Source organism: Orcinus orca, chromosome 1 (genome assembly GCF_937001465.1).
Source record: "Orcinus orca chromosome 1, mOrcOrc1.1, whole genome shotgun sequence".
In the NCBI taxonomy this organism is placed as follows: domain Eukaryota; kingdom Metazoa; phylum Chordata; class Mammalia; order Artiodactyla; family Delphinidae; genus Orcinus; species Orcinus orca.
The window spans coordinates 169366609-169385694 of NC_064559.1; the positions used below are offsets into that span (position 1 = coordinate 169366609).

Genomic DNA, 19086 nt, shown 5'->3' on the forward strand with positions numbered 1-19086 from the left:
CTCCTACTAATTTTTCAATATTGAACACAAGCATCACCTTTTCAGTAAAGCCACGGTGGAACTGATCGTCCTCGCTGAACCTGGTGCATTTAATTATTTACATATTTGCCTTCCCAACTAGCCCTTTAATTCTTTGATAGCAAGGATGTCTTATTCCTCTTTCTATCTTCAACACTTAAGCACAGTCTTGCCAGAGTAAATGTGTCAATAACTGTTGTTAAATGAGCAAATAAGTGAATGAATGTAAAGTACTTCACTGGGCACTACTAAGAAATATAATTTTCCTTTCTCAAAAAACTTATGAATATGTAGTGGAGAATTAGGAAGACATACACTCATGAAAAGTTAGGTAAAAATGCAAAATACAAGTCAGAATTCAGAAAAATTACATGACAAACGTAAAAGCAGGAATTCCCTGGCGGTCCAGTGGTTAGGACTCTGTGCTTTCACTACCAGGGCCTGGGTTCAATTCCTGGTTGGGGAACTAAGATCCTGCAAGCTGCACAGCAAAAAAAAAAAAAGAAAGAAAGAAAGAAAGAAAGAAAGAAAGAAAGAAAGAAACTTCAAAAAAGAATGTAAAAGATGTACAAATATTAATATATTATAAAAACTTAGAAGAAATCATTACAGCTTAGAATAATCTGAAAAGGCTTCATGGAAAAGCATTGAACTGAGTATTAAAAGAGACATGAGGGCTTCCCTGGTGGTGCAGTGGTTGAGAGTCCGCCTGCCCATGCAGGGGACACGGGTTCGTGCCCCAGTCTGGGAAGATCCCACATGCCGCAGAGCGGCTGGGCCCATGAGCCATGGACGCTGAGCCTGTGCGTCCGGAGCCTGTTGCTCCGCAACGGGAGAGGCCACAGCAGTGAGAGGCCCGCATACCGCAAAAAAAAAAAAAAAAAAAAAAAGAGACATGAGATTTGGGAGAATTGGAAAAAAAGAGGAAAGAAGTATTTTTTAAAAAATCTTCTTAAACAATATACATAGATATACACACACACATATATATAAGAGCTTGCTATAGGTTGAGATCAAAATGAGAACAAGAGGAGAGGGAGCTAGGATACAAAGACTTCATAAGAGCAAGATTTTCAGTCAAATCTCATTACAACAAATATAATTACAATCAAAATCTACATATAATTCATATTTATATGATATAAATATTCATTTAACCAACATTTGGGCACCTGCTATGTTCCTGGCACAAGTCTAAGCACTGGGGATAAAGCTGCAAGTAAACAGGCAAAACCTTGGCCCTTGTGGAGCTTACATTCTAATGGGTGGAAATGGAGAATAAACAACATAAACATGTAAAATACTGTATATGGTAAACTAGATGATTCATGTTAAGGAGAAAAATTTAAGAAGAAAAGGAAAGATTGGGGGTTACAATTTTATACATAGAGAAAGTCTCACTGAGAAGATGAATTGTTGTCAATACCTAAATGTCAGGAAGCAACTCTACAAATATCTAGGGGAAAAGAGTTCCAAGAAGAGGGAAGAGGAAGGACAAAGAGAAGATTAAGTGAGTGGAAGAGTAGTAGATGAGGTTTATGCAGGAATCAGATGAAGGCTGACCAACTGCCAATTATTTCCAATAAAAATCAATAAAATACAATTTCAGTATACTGAAGGAATCCTGATAATCCATCTAGAATTTGCTCTTCAGTAATCTAATATGTAACACAAGCTTAATGTGTTTCTATTTTCAAATTCCACTTATGAGAGATTTTAACAGTCCCCTTAAATAAGAACTATACTAAATGAAAGCAGTCCCATCTCACTCCTAAAGCAGCCCCAAATTTCACAGAAACCACTGTATGATATGATGACAAAATGCACATAATACCACAATGCAACTAAACTTCTACTTGCTTTCATTTCAAGAGTCTGCTAAAAATATTTCACCAAGCCTAAATTTATTTACCTTTTCCCAAAGGAGCTAGAGAAACAAGGATTTTTGTTGCAAGAATCTCACAGGATTTAAATGTCAAAAGATCAACTGCTGCACTTTTTTAAGAGATTTGTTCAGAGTTAAGTATGGAGTGCGAACCTTAAAACTATTTTTTTTTTAATTCATCAGGGTAGAGTTAATAGGTATGAGCAAGCAGTAAAGCATTCGGACTAAAAACAAGGAAGGGTGCTGACTAAGCAATATCAAAACATTTTTAATGATTAAGTCAGTTAAACACTCAATAGAGCTTATCTAACCAGGCTGTTATGAAAGTTTAAAAACAAGCTAGGTAATCTTATAAAGTTCAGGCTGCTTGAAAGCATCCAAGCACAAAATGGAATGAGTTTAGACTACTCTAAGTGGTTCTTAAAGTGTGGTCCACAGACTCGAGGAGATCCCCAAGATTTTCCAGGAAGTATATGAGGTCAAAACTATTTTCATACATATACTGAGTCATTATGTTGTACACCTGAAACTGTTATATCTGAATTACATCTCAATTTAAAAAAAACTTTTTCATAATAACACTAAGATATAACAGCTTAGTATGCCTTTTTCACTGTATTGACGTTTGTACTGATCGACAAATTTGCACAGTGCAAAAGCAGTGGTGGGTAGAACTGTCTGCACTTTAGCACGAATCAAGGCGGCAACACCAAATTTCATTAGTAGTCATATTCTTCACTGCCATGCACTCTCAGTTTTAAAAAACTGCCAGTTTCACTTCATCGATGAAGCAATAAAAATTATTAATTTTGTTAAACCCGAACTCTTTGAGTAAATGTCTTTTTAATGATCTGTGTGAAAAAATGGGAAGTACAAATAAGGCACTTCTGCTGCATGCCAAAGTGTGACGGTTGTCTTAAGAAGGCATTTGCACAATCGTTGGATGTGCAAACTCAACTAGCCACTTTTTCCATGGAATGTACTTCAAAGAAAAGAGGGAATTAAAAAGAGCGTGAATAGCACAAGAAGATTCAACGAGGATATAGGTTAAATACAAGATATGCTTCCAACCCTCCAATAATTGATAGCATAGCCTAGAAGTCAGCTGGCAGCCTCCAGCTATAGTCTCTTCAGGATCCCTAGCTCTCAAGCTGAGACTACTACTCTCTTCCTGGGCAGCTGATCATATCACGGCTCTAAGGCCTGGCCATTTCTGTCAAATACAGACCCTCTAAATGAAGATTTTTGCTCTGGAGCCCTCATTGAGACTGAGACTCTGTCAGATCTGAATCACACTCTGAGGCTCTCCCTGCCAATTCTGTTTCCTCCCCTTTCCTTTCATAGGAATCCTCCCCCTCCCCCTCCCCCCTTATACCTCTTGTATTCCTAATTCTGTCTTGACATCGGCTTCCAGAAGAACTCAAATTGGCACAGGGGGTACCAGAAATGGACTGAGAAAGCAGAAAGTAAGAATGCGGTTTGGAAACTACATCACTTACTGTCCCACCGGCAATAGGACCTCATCCTGGGACAGCCCCGGGCAACAAGATGGTGGCCCAAATGCTAAAACCTTCTTGGGAAAAGTGCTAAAACTTTTTTGGGATAATGCTTCCAAAGAGGAACATGCAGGTTTCCCTGGTGGCGCAGTGGTTAAGCATCCGCCTGCCAATGCAGGGGACACGGGTTCGAGCCCTGGTCCAGGAAGATCCCACATGTTGCAGAGCAACTAAGCCCGCGCACCACAACTACTGAGCCTGCGCTCTAGAGCTCGCAAGCCACAACTACTGAAGCCCGCACGCTTAGAGCCCGTGGTCTGCAACAAGAGAAGCCACAGCAATGCGAAGCCCACGCACTGCAACGACGAGGAGCCCCCACTCGCTGCAACTAGAGAAAACCCACGCGCAGCTACAAAGACCCGACTCAGCCAAAAATTAATTAATTAATTAATTTTTAAAAAAACAAAGAGGAACATGCCATGTGGCGTAATGACTGTGATGTCTGAAAAGTCTAAGGGGAACAATACAAGTAAGAACAATGGAATGGCTGGCTGTCAGCTGTACTGACTCCCTAGAAAGGGCAGCTAACAATTGGAAACTAAGTGTGAAAGCCAGGGGGCTCTCTGGTAGCTCACAAACAAGTCCTTATCACTTACAGTGAAAGAGCAGAAAAAGATAGTTAAAGGCAGAAATGGTTCAAAGATGACTGAATGCTCAGTCAGGGCAGGTTTGCTATACTAAGGTCAGGGTCCTGGTTTGGAAAACATGGAAGCCTGATAGATGGGGTAGGGACAACTAAGATGGTTGCCCCCAAAGATTTTGATTCTCCAGACTCCTCTGCACTCCCAGAGTCTGCAGAGATGATGCTGGCACTTCCCACTGTGCAGGAATACACTTCAGAGGCCTCTCACCTGCAAGGCAACAAGAGCTCCCCTCAAGATCTGCCCCCACCTCCACTCCTGGTTGCCATGATAATAATTAATGTTAATCCTGTTAAGGACATCTTGGGTCTGATAAGAGAGAAAAGAGACAACGCCCCAAAGTTGCTGCAAGAATTAGCCAACATACACCAGCCGAATCAGTGAGGCTACCCACAGTGTTGGATTTTGAGAGTACTTAATCAAGGAGGCCAAAACATTACTGAATAAGGTAAAGTTTGGTTGGGAGGTGGAAGTCCACTGTCTCAGAATATGGGGACTACCACTGTGACAAGGACTTAGGGTTTCGTAACTCACTGCTAGGGTGACTCCCAGAAGCCTGGAAAATACAGCCCACACTGAATGAAGTTAAAATGCCTAAATTACCATGGCAGAGAAAGGACAATGGGATTAAAGGCTCAGGAAAGGGGGAATGCTGGAGTGGATATATTATGGGAGGTCGTAAGACCCACCAGACAATTATGTTCCATAAGAGGGCCGATTAGACACACCACACACCAAGGCCATCAGGAATACACTGGTGAGACAGACCTTAGCATCACTAAGAATTTAAGTGGTGGCTCTCCTCTATAGTAGAGGCTGTCACAGAAATTGGTTCACTGATGATGGCAATGATGGGGCTCTGAAGCAAGAGCAGCCAGGTGGTAGCACTTAAAACAGGAAGCTAGGGACTTCCCTGGTGGTGCAGTGGTTAAGAATCTGCCTGCCAACGCAGGGGACACGGTTTCAATCCCTGATCCGGGAAGATCCCACATGCCGCGGAGCAACTAAGCCCATGCGCCACAACTACTGAGCCTGCACTCTAGAGCCCATGAGCCACAACTACTAAGCCCATGTGCCACAACTACAGAAGCCCACACACAACTACTGAAGCCCGCCTGCCTGGAGCCCGTGATCTGCAACAAGAGAAGCCACCGCAATGAGAAGCCCGCGCACTGCAACGAAGAGTAGCCCCCGCTCGCCACAACTAGAGAAAGCCTGCACACAGCAATGAAGACCCAATGCAGCCAAAAATAAATAAAGTAAATAAGTTTATTAAAAAAACACAAAATAACAGAAGCTAATGGACCACACTATCATCATGACTTGCAAGGTGGGAGACAGCCAATAAAGCTTGACCCACAGGGAGCCAGGGAGAGAGCTAACAGAACTTGGTGTCATTAGAGCAAAATAGACAGGCAATCAACAACAGTGCTGCTTATTAATATATACACAATCAAAGCAAGGCAAGAACAGATAAGCACAAGACTGAGAGTAGTTGCCTCAATAAAAAGCTACTATCCCTTGCCTAATTCCTGGACCTGAGCCAGTTTTCAGATCCAGACTGACGGACTTAAAGAGATGGATGGGTCCCCAGGAGTAAGGACCCCGTAACAAATTTTTATATATATATATATATATATATATATATATATATATATATATATATATATATATTTCCCCAAAGGGACCTGTGAGTATTTACTCAGGTGACTATTTAGGTATAGTGGGGAAACGAAAATACGCAGACATCTGAAGAACTAATGGTCACAGAGGCTGAGTTAATGTTGATATCTAGAAACGTGGAACATAATTATGGCCCAGTTACAGGGGAAGGAATATAGGAACTAAGTAAGAAATAGAGTTCTGGCCAAAGTCAAGCTTATGGTAGGTCCACAGTCCACTGACCCACCCAGCACTTATTTTCCCAGGCCCTGAATACATAAACAGGATTGGCATACTTAGCAACTGAAAGGCCAGATGAGACCTAAAAATGTCTCCCCACTCCTTGGCCAAAACAGTAAATCAAAAAAATATTGTGTCAGGGATGGAGGTAAGAGGAATAGCAGAGATTAGTGCCACCCTTAAGGATCTCAAAGATGCAGGGGTAGTGGTCCCTTTCATATGTTTGTTTAATTCACTAGTCTGTCCTCTGTAGAAACCAGCTGGATCCTAGAGAATGATTGAAGACTACCACAGTTCAACCAAGTAGCAGCCATGACCATAGCTACCATGCTGGATGTAATATGTTTGCTACAGCAGATATACATAGCCTCAGGTACATGGCATACAGCCATTGATTTGGCAAATGAGTTCTTTTCTATCCCAATCAGAAATAGTTCCTTTCACATGGAGTCAACAACAGTATACACTCAGTTTTGCCTCAGGGCTACATTAATTGTCCTACTCTGTCCTAAGATAGTCTGAAGAGATCTGAACTCAGAATAGCACACTAATCTAGTAAATCAGTGACATCATGTTGATTGTGCAAGATGATCAAGAGATGGCTAGCATGCTGAAGGATATATGTGCTCCAAAGGATGGGAGAAAAACTATGAATATTCAGGGATCTGCCATTTCAGTGAAGTTTTAGGAATCCAGTGGTTAAGGTTATGCCAGCACACTCCCTCCAAAGCAAAAGACAAACTGCTGCATCTTGCATCCCTACTATTAAAAAAAAAAAAAAAGGAAGCACAAGGTCTGCTAGGTTTCTTCAGATTCGAGAGTCAACACATTCTATACACTGCTGTGGCCCACATACTGAGTAATATGAAAGGCTGCCAGCTTTGAGTGGAGTAAACAACTCTGCAGTAGGTCCAGGTTGCAGTGCAAGCAGTTCCTATGCTATTGGAGGTATAAATGGTGGGGAAAGACACAGTATAGACTTTATAGCAAGCCCAAGTGGGAGAATTACAGTGCAGGCCCCTGGAGTTCTGCAGAAAAGTCATGCTATTAGAAAAACAACTCTTGCTGTGCTACTGGGCTCTGGAAGAGATAGAACGCTTGACCATTGGGCACCATATGTCCAGAACTGCCCATAATGAGCTGGGCTCAACAGGACTCTCCAAGTCATAAACTCAAGTGAGCTCAGTAACAATCCATTATGAGATGGAAATAGTACATCAAAAATCAAACCCAAGCAGAACCAAAGGGCACATGTAAGCTACATAAGTAGGCAGTCAAGACTTCCCTGACACTTAACCACAGTTGTGCCAGCACCCTTCCCCAGCTCACATCTATAGCTGTTTGGAGGATCCTATACAACCAAGTTAAGGAGGACATAAAAGCCAAAGTTTGGCTTATAAATAGGTCAGCTCAGTACGTGAATGCAAGCTGAAAAAAAACAACAGGTTCATTACAGCCACACTTAGGGGTGACCATGACAGTAGAAAGGCAAAGTCTCCCTAAGATGGAGCTTCAAGTGATGTACTTTGTGTAGAAAGAAATGTGGCCTGAGATGAGAATATATACAGACTCATGGGCAATGGCAAATGGACTGAGTACCTGGTTAGGGGTCTTTAAGGAAAAAGACTCTACAGTGGATGCAAGAAGATATGAGCGGAGGCAAATGAATGAACATACAGGAGTGAGCATAAAGTGTGAAAATCTTTTTCACGTGTTAATGCCCATCAGAAAGCATCCAATGCAGAAGAGACAATGAACAACCAAATAGACAAAATGACTCAGACAGCTGACATTAGCCACCCAGAACTGGCATGATGGGAACATGAACAGAGAAGCCACTGTAACAGAAATGAAGATGGAAGCAGAGAAGGAGGCATGGATGCCCACTTACCAAGGCCCAATCAGGCTTCTGCCAACTCTGAACATCCAACCAATGAGCGACACTGAGCCCCCAGTACAGCACTATGCCTCAAGCTGACCAACTGGCTAGGGGATATGGGGATATACGTATACATATAGCTGCTTTTCTTTGTTATACAGCAGAAACCAACACAACACTGTAAAGCAATTATACTCCAATAAAGATGCTAAAAAAAAAAAAGTTGAAGGTTCTAGGCACACTTTTACCAGGAGACATATCAAGGATCATATTGAACTATATAAATTACAGCTGCAGCCTGGGAATTTGGGACTCGGTGTATCCCACGACCAGGAGACAAGAAGTAGAATCACCACAATGAGGCTAATTAAACCTCATCCTCAGGTGAAGTAGGGCTGCTGTTACATAATGGGATCAAGGAGTATACCTGGAATTCAGATGATCCATTTGGGTACCACTTGATACTCCCCTGAGCAACTGTGACTGTGAACAGACAAATGCAACCACTCCAGCCTGAGAAGAGCATGGTTCTCACACCCCTCAGAAATGAGGGCTGGGGCTTCCCTGGTGGCGCAATGGTTAAGAATCCGCCTGCCAATGCAGGGGACACGGGTTCGAGCCCTGGTCCAGGAAGATCCCACATGCCACGGAGCAACTAAGCCCGGACACCACAATTACTAAGCCGGTGTTCTAGAGCCCGCCTGACACAACTACTGAAGCCCGCGTGCCTAGAGCCCGTGCTCTGCAGCAAGAGAAGACACCGCAATGAGAAGCCCGTCACCGCAGCAAAGAGTAGCCCCCGCTCACCGCAACTAGAGAAAGCCCATGTGCAGCAACAAAGACCCAACGCAGCCAAAAATAAAATTTTAAATAAAAAATGAGGGTTGGGTCATACCACTAGACAAACCACCAAGAACTTCAGAAATTATAGCTAATGGCAAGAATTCAGACTGGATAGTGGAGGAGACAAAGAGAACCACTGTGACCTGGAGACCAGCTACAGAGATGGAGGCTGAAGCCTGTCTCACTATCCTGTTTTCAACTTTCCCATTAGGAAGAGAGGTCCATGGAAATGGAGGAGCTACTCTCAGAAAATGTTTAGAGACACAGATCCACACAGCGTAAGAAAGGGACTGTGGCAATCACTTGGATCTCCCTTCAAAAAAAGAACCCGCATTCAGGTGCAAGGAATACAGTTAGCTAGTAGCCTCCAGCTGCAGCATATAAGAATTCATCTCAGCTTTCCAGGGGAGTCCACACTCTCCTTGGGCAGCTCCTAGCCAGTGACTAAACACAGAGGATTTTCTAGAACCTGGCCATTTCTTCCTAATGCAGGACTCCTCTAACAGGCAGTTTTTGCTCTGGAGCTTCTTATTGGGTTGTCCAAGATTTTTTTTTCCAGATCTGCATCACAGACTGAGGTTCTCCTTGGTCAGTTCAGCTTTCTCTCCCTTTCCCTTCACAGGCATTCTATTACCTACCCCCATAAAAATCCCTTGCACTAGTAACTCCATCTCAGTGCTTCCCAGGGGGGACTTCCCTGGTGGCACAGTGGTTGAGAATCTGCCTGCCAATGCAGGGGAGCCAGGTTCAGAGCCCTGGTCTGGGAAGATCCCACATGGCGCGGAGCAACTAAGCCCGCACACCACAACTACTGAAGCCCGCGCGCCTAGAGCCCACGCTCCGCAACAAGAGAGGCCACCGCAGTGAGAAGCCCGTGCACTGCAACGAGGAGTGGCCCCCGCTCACCGCAAGTAGAGAAAGCCCACGCACAGCAACGAAGACCGAACACAGCCAAAAGAAAAATATCAATGCTTCCCAGAGGACCAAACCAACACATTTTGTAATTAACTTTTTTTTAAATTAATTTATTTATTTTTGCTGTGTTGGGTCTTCGTTTCTGTGCGAGGGCTTTCTCTAGTTGTGGCAAGCGGGGGCCACTCTTCATCGCGGTGCGTGGGCCTCTCACTATCGCGGCCTCTCTTGTTGCAGAGCACAGGCTCCAGACGCGCAGGCTCAGTAGTTGTGGCTCATGGGCCTAGTTGCTCCGCGGCATGTGGGATCCTCCCAGACCAGGGCTCGAACCCATGTCCCCTGCATTAGCAGGCAGATTCTCAACTACTGCGCCACCAGGGAAGCCCCTTGTAATTAACTCTTTATAAGGATCCCCTCATTTAGTCCACTAAAGTACTACTGTTATTCCTTTTTTACAGATGAGGAAACTGAGGCACAGAGACATTAATTAACTTGCGCAAGATCACAAGGCAAAAGCAGTGAAACTAAAATTTGAACCCAGGCAGTCAAACTCCAAAGTCTGAGCTTTTAATTACTATGCCAGGGAAGACAAAATATTATCTTGTCAGCTTCAGATATTAAAATGAGTACTTATTCTGTATAATTTTAGAGAAGAAAACAACAAAAGGATAGATGTTAAAGAAAAGCAGATCTTTGGTTAAATACAAAAGAAATTTTCTAATAATCAGCAGTAACCAACAACAGAATGAAGTCCTTCAGGAAGTAATCAGGACTGATCACCGGAGGGTTCAAATAGCCATGGATATTGTGAGGGTGAGGCTTTATAAGACAGATAAAAGTTGACCTAGATCAGTAAAAGCTGTACTACTATTATGTGGATAAAAAGGGTTCCACGGCCAATTAGTCTGGGTAATATACTGCTAAATAAAGTGAAACAAATTTCTTTACTTTTACTCCTCAGTTTTTAAAATATGAATGTGCAGTTACAAATCTCTACCTGAGGGATCTAGTATGCTAAAAAAAAAAAAAAAAATTTATTGTATTTGACTAAAGAACACTTCCTTGCTCCTGGTCGAGGATGATTTCTTTGCTAAGTCAAGATTCACTGATCCAAGGACTGCAGAAAAAGCGAACAAGGAAAAGTATGACAATTTTCTAGCTGGGTAACAATTTTCCAACCAGTCAAAACATCATCTGTTTACCTACACGTCAATATTAGCATCTCTAATACCTCCAGGGTGGGTAGGCTATAGAAAAGTTTTGTCACTAAAATGCATTTTATCCTTTTTGAATGCAAAACATGCCCTCCTTTGCTTTCTCAACAAATTCTCTTAAGATCTACAACAATGGGCCCACATTTTAATTACTGAATTCCCACTTTATGAGCAATATGAAAGCTTTAATTATTTCAAGTGTGCTACTTTTGATCTGGTTACTTTCATATAACACAGCTCTATATGCATTTTTCACAAACATAAACACATCACAAGAAAGGACAGAAGAAAGGGAATAACAGGTAGAGGGAAAAGGCCTCAGTCACAAACTATTCATCCAGCTAATTTCCAGAGTTGTTGTGTTTTTATTCAGAAATATATTCTCTTTAGTCATTACAAGGAAAACTTTTATGTAAATTACAATCTCTTGGTCTTGATTCTCCTATCTTCCTCAGCCACTACCCACAGCCAACTGCCCCCCCATGCTGTTACTTCATTAATGACATTTAGTCACCATTGCCTAGAGTTGTCCACATGCCATCTATCTTTTCATTGAGCTCTTCTTTAGAAATATTGAATAGAATATTAAATGTGGAAAGGGCCTTAACATCTAGCCCACCACTCATTTTCAGATCAGAAAAATGAGGTCCAGAGATCAGTTAGTATACTTATATAATAATCACAAAGCAGGCATTTATCTACTTCAAAAATAAGTATATGAAAGGAGAAATTCCCAAAATACATGCACATACATATCTTTTTTTTTATACAAATTACTACATGCCAATAGCATACTTCAAAGGCAAATCAACTAAAGTTGTGCTCTTCTAATCTGAATACTTCCTAAAGCACTATGGAAAATCTTATAATAAAACAAATACAGAACACATGGGGAAGTTCACATGATGAAAAAGAGTGTGGAGTTTGTAGTCAGAGTTATATGGTTTGAATCATGGATGTGGGCTTAGGAAAGTCAATAAAACTCTCCAAGCTTCAGTTCCTTCAGCTGTAAAACGTCCATGATACCATGGGTATTATAGGATCATTTTAAGAATTACAAATAACAGACATGAAACACCTACCAGAAAGATAGCACACCATTGACAAAACTTTTCCATTACACTAATAAGCAATAAAAGGCAAAAGAAATCAAGGAAAATGTTGTAAACCTGGAATCTTGGGAGGACTGGATAATGGGGCATGCAGCTACATTTTATATTTTACTTCCCATTTTAGCCACACACATTTTATAAAATGCCCAGGCAAGCTAGAGGTTTATTATAGGCATAATATGATACAATACTCATTGGCCAATGAATAGTAGACCCCATGGATTAGGTTGGAACCAGACCATGAAGGGCTGTGCCAGAATAAAGAATCTTAACCTTGTTTTTTAACCATTGAGCAGAAATTTCCAAGAGTGACCTCACAACAATCTCAAAAATAATTTACTTTAGCTACTAATTTTTTAAAACAACAAAAACAAAAAACTTTGGCAGCTATTACATCACCAGAATTACAAAAAGGTCTAGATGATGTATTCTGAAGTTTTAAATTTCTTCTCAAACTTGCAGTGTTTTACTTCAATTACTTTTCAGAGGTTGTTTCTCTCATTCAATTGAAAATGAAAAATGGAGACTAAAAATTACATAAACCCTGACGGAATATTTTCACAAAATTTTGATACTGCTCGTTCTTTATTTTAATAAACAGAATTCTGAGATAGGCTCTGTTGTGTTTTGAAATAATAATAAAACATATGATTTACTCTTTCTTCATTTTAATAAAACAAATTCTGGTAGATAAACTACCATGAGAGGTTAGAAGAGAACTGTTACAAACAGAAATGCTTACCTCTTCATTAATACCAGCAAAAAGACTCCAGAACTGCTGTTTTTTATAGCTTTATATAGAAATTATGGCATCCAAAGCAACTATAAGATTGTGTAACAAACCAGTTATACAATCTTGTATAACTTTCAGCCCACTCAGTTCAAAATCAGCATTAAAAGATCTAAAAGTGATCATAATCAAATGGGAAAACACTGTGGCTGATCCAATGTATGTAGAATGAAGGCCCCAAATGCGCTCTGTTTACTCAAATAATGGTTCCCTGCAGAATTTCCTAACTAGTTTGAAAAAGCTTTAGAAACATTAGCAAGTCATTATTGCTGACTCTGAACAATGTCCTATAAAACCTCATAGAAAAGCTTTAATACTTTGAATGGAAACAAACAATAGGGGACTATACTACATACAAGAATAAAGAATTTGGGGACTTCCCTGGTGGCGCCATGGTTAAGAATCCACCTGCCAATGCAGAGGACATGGGTTCAATCCCTGGTATGGGAAGATCCCACATGCCATGGAGCAACTAAGCCCGTGCACCACAACTACTGAGCCTGCGCTCCAGAGACCGAGGGCCACAACTACTGAAGCCCACGTGCTGCAACTACTGAAGCCCGCGCACCCAGAGCCCATGCTTTGCAACAAAGAGAAGCCACGGCAATGAGAAGCCCATGCACTGCAACAAAGAGTAGCTCCTGCTCAAAGCAACTAGAGAAAGCCCGCACGCAGCAACGAAGACCCAATGCAGCCAAAATAAAAAAGAATAAAGAATTTTTAACAAATTTCCATTTAAGTTTAATTTTTTTAATCTAAGGCATGAATTTACTACTTCAGTCTTTTTAAAAATGCAACAGAACTACCATCATCGATATTAAGTCATATATCCTTGAGGATGTATTATCGTAAACAACCAGAAAGTTGAAAAGATGATAACTCACTACAGAATTATCAACTAAAGAAACTATTATGGTCAAAAGCTAAGGCCGCAAAAGCATTTTTAAGCTTAAATAAACAAATGTAAGAAATTTAAACTAAAAGATAATTTACAGAAAAAAATTTAGGATTTTTACAAAGAGTTCTGTAATATAAAATCCGGAACACCTCAACAGCCTCATCAACATGCATTAAGCCTCCCTTGCCCAATAGGAATTCAATGCCTTTTTCTTGATTTCAGTGTGTCCGAAGAAATTTCCTCATCTTTACCTTATTTTATTAAAAGCTCTCAAAAAGTACTTCATAAATACAAAACAGTATATACTGTTTTAATTTTTCTAATAGTCCAGTTCTGTGAATGGGCTATTTATAATAATTCAAAAGAAAAATTTTTAACAGGAAATATTTTATAAATAACATTTAAATTATTTTATTAAATAAAACTTACGGAGTATTATAAAGTGGAAGACATTCTACTAACTACACAGTTAAAATACTAATACTGATACCTTGGTTTCTCCTTAATTTAGCAATCTCTAATACAAATTGATCATACTGATTTTATATTCTTGGTAGTAAACTCCATAAATAATGACCTTTCAAGCTCTTTCAAACAGAAGTAAACAAGAAGTATATTTTCCACTTCAAGGGTAACACTGATTTACCAGGACTCATGGGACTGAATTACAGCTCTGACTTACACATTATATCATTTAATCCTCGCAATAATCCTATAAGATGGGTATTATCAGCTTCGTTTTATAGGAGAATAAACTGAGGCTTAAAGGGGGTAAGAAACTTGTCCAGGGTTATACAGGTTATAAGAAAAGACTGGACCCCATATCTGACAGGTTATAAAAATCTAGTTCTAATCTACTGCAGTTATGTAAGGAAAAGTCTATGTTTTGAAGATTCTTCAATTCTTAAATAATGTAAGTTTAATAAATGATACTGCTTTTTGAAAACTAAGTATATGAACTATTTCTATTTGGTAACTGCAACTATGTATCTTTCACTGATTATTATATACTAAGAATGTTGTTCTATATAATGCAAGTCAGGTACACACAAGTAAAATCAAAGATCATGTAAAACTGAAAATGAATAACTGAAAAATGAATAAAACTCTGAAAATGTAACAAATATATTTTCACAGAGAATGGCTAATTTATTAGCTAGACATAGGGAAGAGCTAATTTATTTGCTAAAAATGAAATGGAAAATATGTGTAATAGTTAAGATCAAAATTGTTTTCTATCAAAAATTTCAAAAACTTCCAAAAGTAAACTCATTCTCTAAAAAATTAAAGCTACCAAGTTTTAAGTCACACAGAAATTCCAATGCCTGGTTTTTGTTTTTGTTTTCTCCAAAAGGAGGAATGGAATTGAGCATTTATTGAGCACCTTCTATGTGACAGACACTGAGTTAATTGCTTTTGATTACTTTTTGCGGTACGCGGGCCTCTCACTGTTGTGGCCTCTCCTGTTGCGGAGCGCAGGCTCCCGACGCGCAGGCTCCCGACGCGCAGGCTCAACGGCCATGGCTCACGGGCCCAGCCGCTCCGTGGCATGCGGGATCTTCCCGGACCGGGGCACGAATCCGTGTCCCCTGCATCGGCAGGCGGACTCTCAACCACTGCGCCACCAGGGAAGCCCCTGCTTTTGATTACTTTTATCTCATGGAACCCGTTCTACTGCCCTGACTACTGAGGGGTACCATTACTCCAGTAGCACATAAGAAGAAACTCAGGATCTAAATGTCACATTGCTATAAGAGTGCAGTAAGATTGCAGTAAGGATTCGTACTCACATCTGACTCCATATTCTGCACCACATCATGCAATTAACAACCACAAAACACACCACACACACTATCCCTTTAGCAACATGAGAATTTAAGTTAAAAATCTAAGCAGTTATCTTTTTTTTTTTTTTTTTTTCTCTCCTGTTGCGGAGCACAGGCTCCGGATGCGCAGGCTCAGCCGCCATGGCTCACGGGCCCAGCCGCTCCACGGCATGTGGGATCTTCCCGGACCTGGGCATGAACCCGTGTCCCCTGCATCGACAGGCAGACTCTCAACCATTGCGCCACCAGGGACGCCCCAAGCAGTCATCTTTTAAAGAAGCTTTGTGCCCTGCAACTAGTCTGCGGCCAGCACATAACAGGTGCCAAATAAAAGTTTACTGAATGGAATGTAACAGGAAGAAATGGGATCATCTCCACTCACACCATCTTTCTCAAGGAGTTAACATAAAACTATTGCTCACCAGGCAACATATACAATTTTCTCCTTAAAGAATAAAATACTGAATCAGGAATTAGAAGAAAAAGGAATGACCATACATAAAAATTATTAATATTCTTAAAGGGCAAGCTACTGGATTAAACATAGAAGCCTTAAATAGAGATCCAGCATGTTCCACTCAATTACAACACTTATCTGACTCTGCCTTATAACAGTTAATTAGGACCTCCCTAGTGGCGCAGTGGTTAAGAATCCACCTGCCAATGCAAGGGACACGGGTTCGAGCCCTGATCCGGGAAGATCCCACATGCCACGGAGCAATTAAGCCCATGCACCACAACTACTGACCTGTGCTCAAGAGCCCGTGAGCCACAACTACTGAGCCTATATGCCACAACTACTGAAGCCCGTGCGGCTAGAGCCCATGCTCCACAACAAGAGAAGTAATGACAATGAGAGGCCTGCGCACCACAAAGAAGAGTAGCCCCCACTCGCCACAACTAGAGAAAGGACACGCACAGCAACGAAGACCTAACACAGCCAAAAATAAATAAATTAAATAAATAAGTTTATTTAAAAAAACAGTTAATTAAACATGTCCTGCTTCTACAATTAGCTAGCTGCTAGCACAGACCTTGGTCATTTTTGTGTTTCTCAGAACACCAAAGACAGGACCTGGCACTTAATATTAACAGCTAAAATTTTATAAAGATCTTTCACAGATTACAAAGCTTTTTCAGATATATTTATCCTAAAAGCCTTGCAAGATAAGTATGATAACTATCTGCATTTTACAGACAGTGACATTGAAGTCCAAGATTAAGAGCCAAGGTAAGTGGTCAGGTATCCTTCTGTAACACCACAGCTACCAGAAAAGGCTCTCAATAAATGTTTGTTGGTTGAATCAGCTGTCCCTAGAAATATGATTTTTCTAAGATTACCACCATTATCTGTCGCTATAAGAAATGACTGTATTGCCACTCAAGATTTATAGCTTTGCTAGAAAACAGATACTTTCACTCAGTTTGACAAGGTTAATTAACTTTAAACTTATTACCAGTGATTCTCAAACTTTAGTAGGACTAATAACTGGGGAGCTTGATAAAAGTGAAGCTCCTTGGGCCACCACCATCTCTAGAAATTCTGATTCAAGTGGCCAGGAATCTGCATATTTTAATAAGCACTCTTAGCTGATTCTAATGTTCATAGTCTTTAGGGACACACTAAGAACTGAATTAAATTTTTTTAACCCTAAATTCATCTACCTCCCCCAAATTTTTTAATGGAGCCAATATTTTACAGTTATAGATATTTAAGCAAAAATTTTACAAAAACAATGCAAGGCTATGGCATCGAATAGGATAGGTCCCCAAAAATCCTTTAATACCCAAAACCTCCCTAGACCTGGAGATTCACATGCTGCACAGAAGGTAAATCAGGGGTCTTTTAGGTAGTTACCCATGTTATTCTGTTTTAATTGATGAATTCAACTATGACTGCAATGTAATTTAGTAAAACATTTTTATAGGTCTTATACAAATGACTGGATGTTCAACAGTAAAATGGAACAGTTAACTTTGAACCTAATACAGAGATAATAACTTAATCACCAACAGTACCAGCCCATTTTAAACTTTAAATGACCATCAAAATGTTCTGAGATTATGGGTGACTTTTCCCCCATTATTAAATATTCACTGAGGGTTGGCATAGTACCTCTCTGTACTTTCTGAACTTTCTACAATAAGTATATTTTTTTCAGGATTATAAAAGTTTTATAAGTATTTATTAATCCTACAACCTTCACATACATAATGGGAAACAAGAATAACCTGAACCACATTTATCATAAACCACAAACACCCAAATATCTGACTTATGGTACCAACTGTAATCACTAACTTTTTTTAAATTAATACCAGAACAAATCACTTAACTACTAAAATTTAGAGTATGTCCTATTTCTATCAGGTATCTGTTATTAGCATGACTTTTTAAAATCCTCTTGTCATCTATCCTATGGATCTATTTAGGGAGACAATTTTGTAATGAGGACTGAGGCATTAAAATATTTACACTCTCTCATGGCGGGGCGGGCGACCAGACCTTTGGTGTTTTGTTTTGTTTTTTTAAGATATTTTCTGATTGTATTTATCTAGGAAACTTAACATCGCAAAGCTGGGAGGGGGCTTTCTCCAAGGCAAACCACGCTTAGAAGCAAAATGTAACAGAAGAAGGCAAAGATGAGCTACCGGTAGGTGATGAAATTTCACCTCAAATAAGACGCAAACGGTTGTTTTCAGCCCAGTCAGGTGGGTGAATGACACTCCAGGAGTTCCTAGGGCTTTCAGGGCCCCGCACTTTCTGCGCTCTCTCTCTCTCTCCCTGCCCTCCCGCCCCTCCCCCCGGGACTCTGCGGGACTCAGCATGGGGCGCGGAAAAGCCCAGGCTGTTCGCAAACAGGCGTCCTCTGCCTCCCTCCGGGATGTACGTGCGGGGCCCAGGGTAAGAGGCTGCGCTCGGCCCGGCGCCGGGGCCAACCCGAAGGGTGCCAGCTACCCTGCCAGTCCCCCGCTCCACACACCCGGCCGCCCCGGAGCCCAGGCCGGGGCGAGGGCTTCCCGGCGACTCGGGGCCTAGTCGCCCCCCACGCGCCTCCGGCCTCCCGGGGGACGCGAGAAAGAAGGGCTGAGGCCCCCCCTAGCCGCGGGGTGGGGGAGGCGGCCGCAGCGGCAGGACGCCCCGTCCGCCTGGCCCGAGGGCTTGCCCAGGACCCTCCCGGGCGGCCGAAGGCCAGCGAGCACGGGACCGCGCCGCGCCGCGCCACACTCACCTCGAGCAGCGGCCGCCGCCACCTCAGCATGGCCGTGGGGGTCGTCCCTGAGCAGACAGCCTCCTCCGGAGGGCACCGGCCCGGCCCCAGGCGCCGCCGCGAAGCCTCCCACTCCTGAAGGAGCTGTGGTTGCCGCTGCTGCTGAGGCCCAGCGCCCGCCGAGCCGCATCGGGCTCCCGGGCCGCCGCAGCCACGCGGATCCCGAAGGAGCGCCGCTGAGCCGGGCCGGGGGCGCAAGGCTGCGGCGGGACAACCGAGGTGCTGCAAGCGGGGATCCTCCGTGAAGCCTCCAGCGTCGCCGTGGCCGCTCCTGCCGCCGGCGCCGCTGGGCCACAGCGCCCCCTGGACCCCACGCCCGGCTACGGCGCGGGGACTGC

General features: G+C 41.9%; 1 protein-coding gene across 5 annotated transcripts in view; it reads right to left on the bottom strand.

Moving 5' to 3' along the window:
- The window catches only part of ZFYVE9 (zinc finger FYVE-type containing 9), a 186991-nt gene extending 168141 nt beyond the window's left edge, over positions 1–18850 (bottom strand). For all 5 annotated transcript variants that reach the window (XM_049699776.1, XM_004273854.4, XM_033435527.2 and 2 more), the window contains exon 1: positions 18710–18850. The gene's annotated coding sequence lies outside the window, so the exon portion shown is untranslated. The remainder of the gene's footprint in view (positions 1–18709) is intronic.
- Positions 18851–19086: the final 236 nt, after the last annotated feature.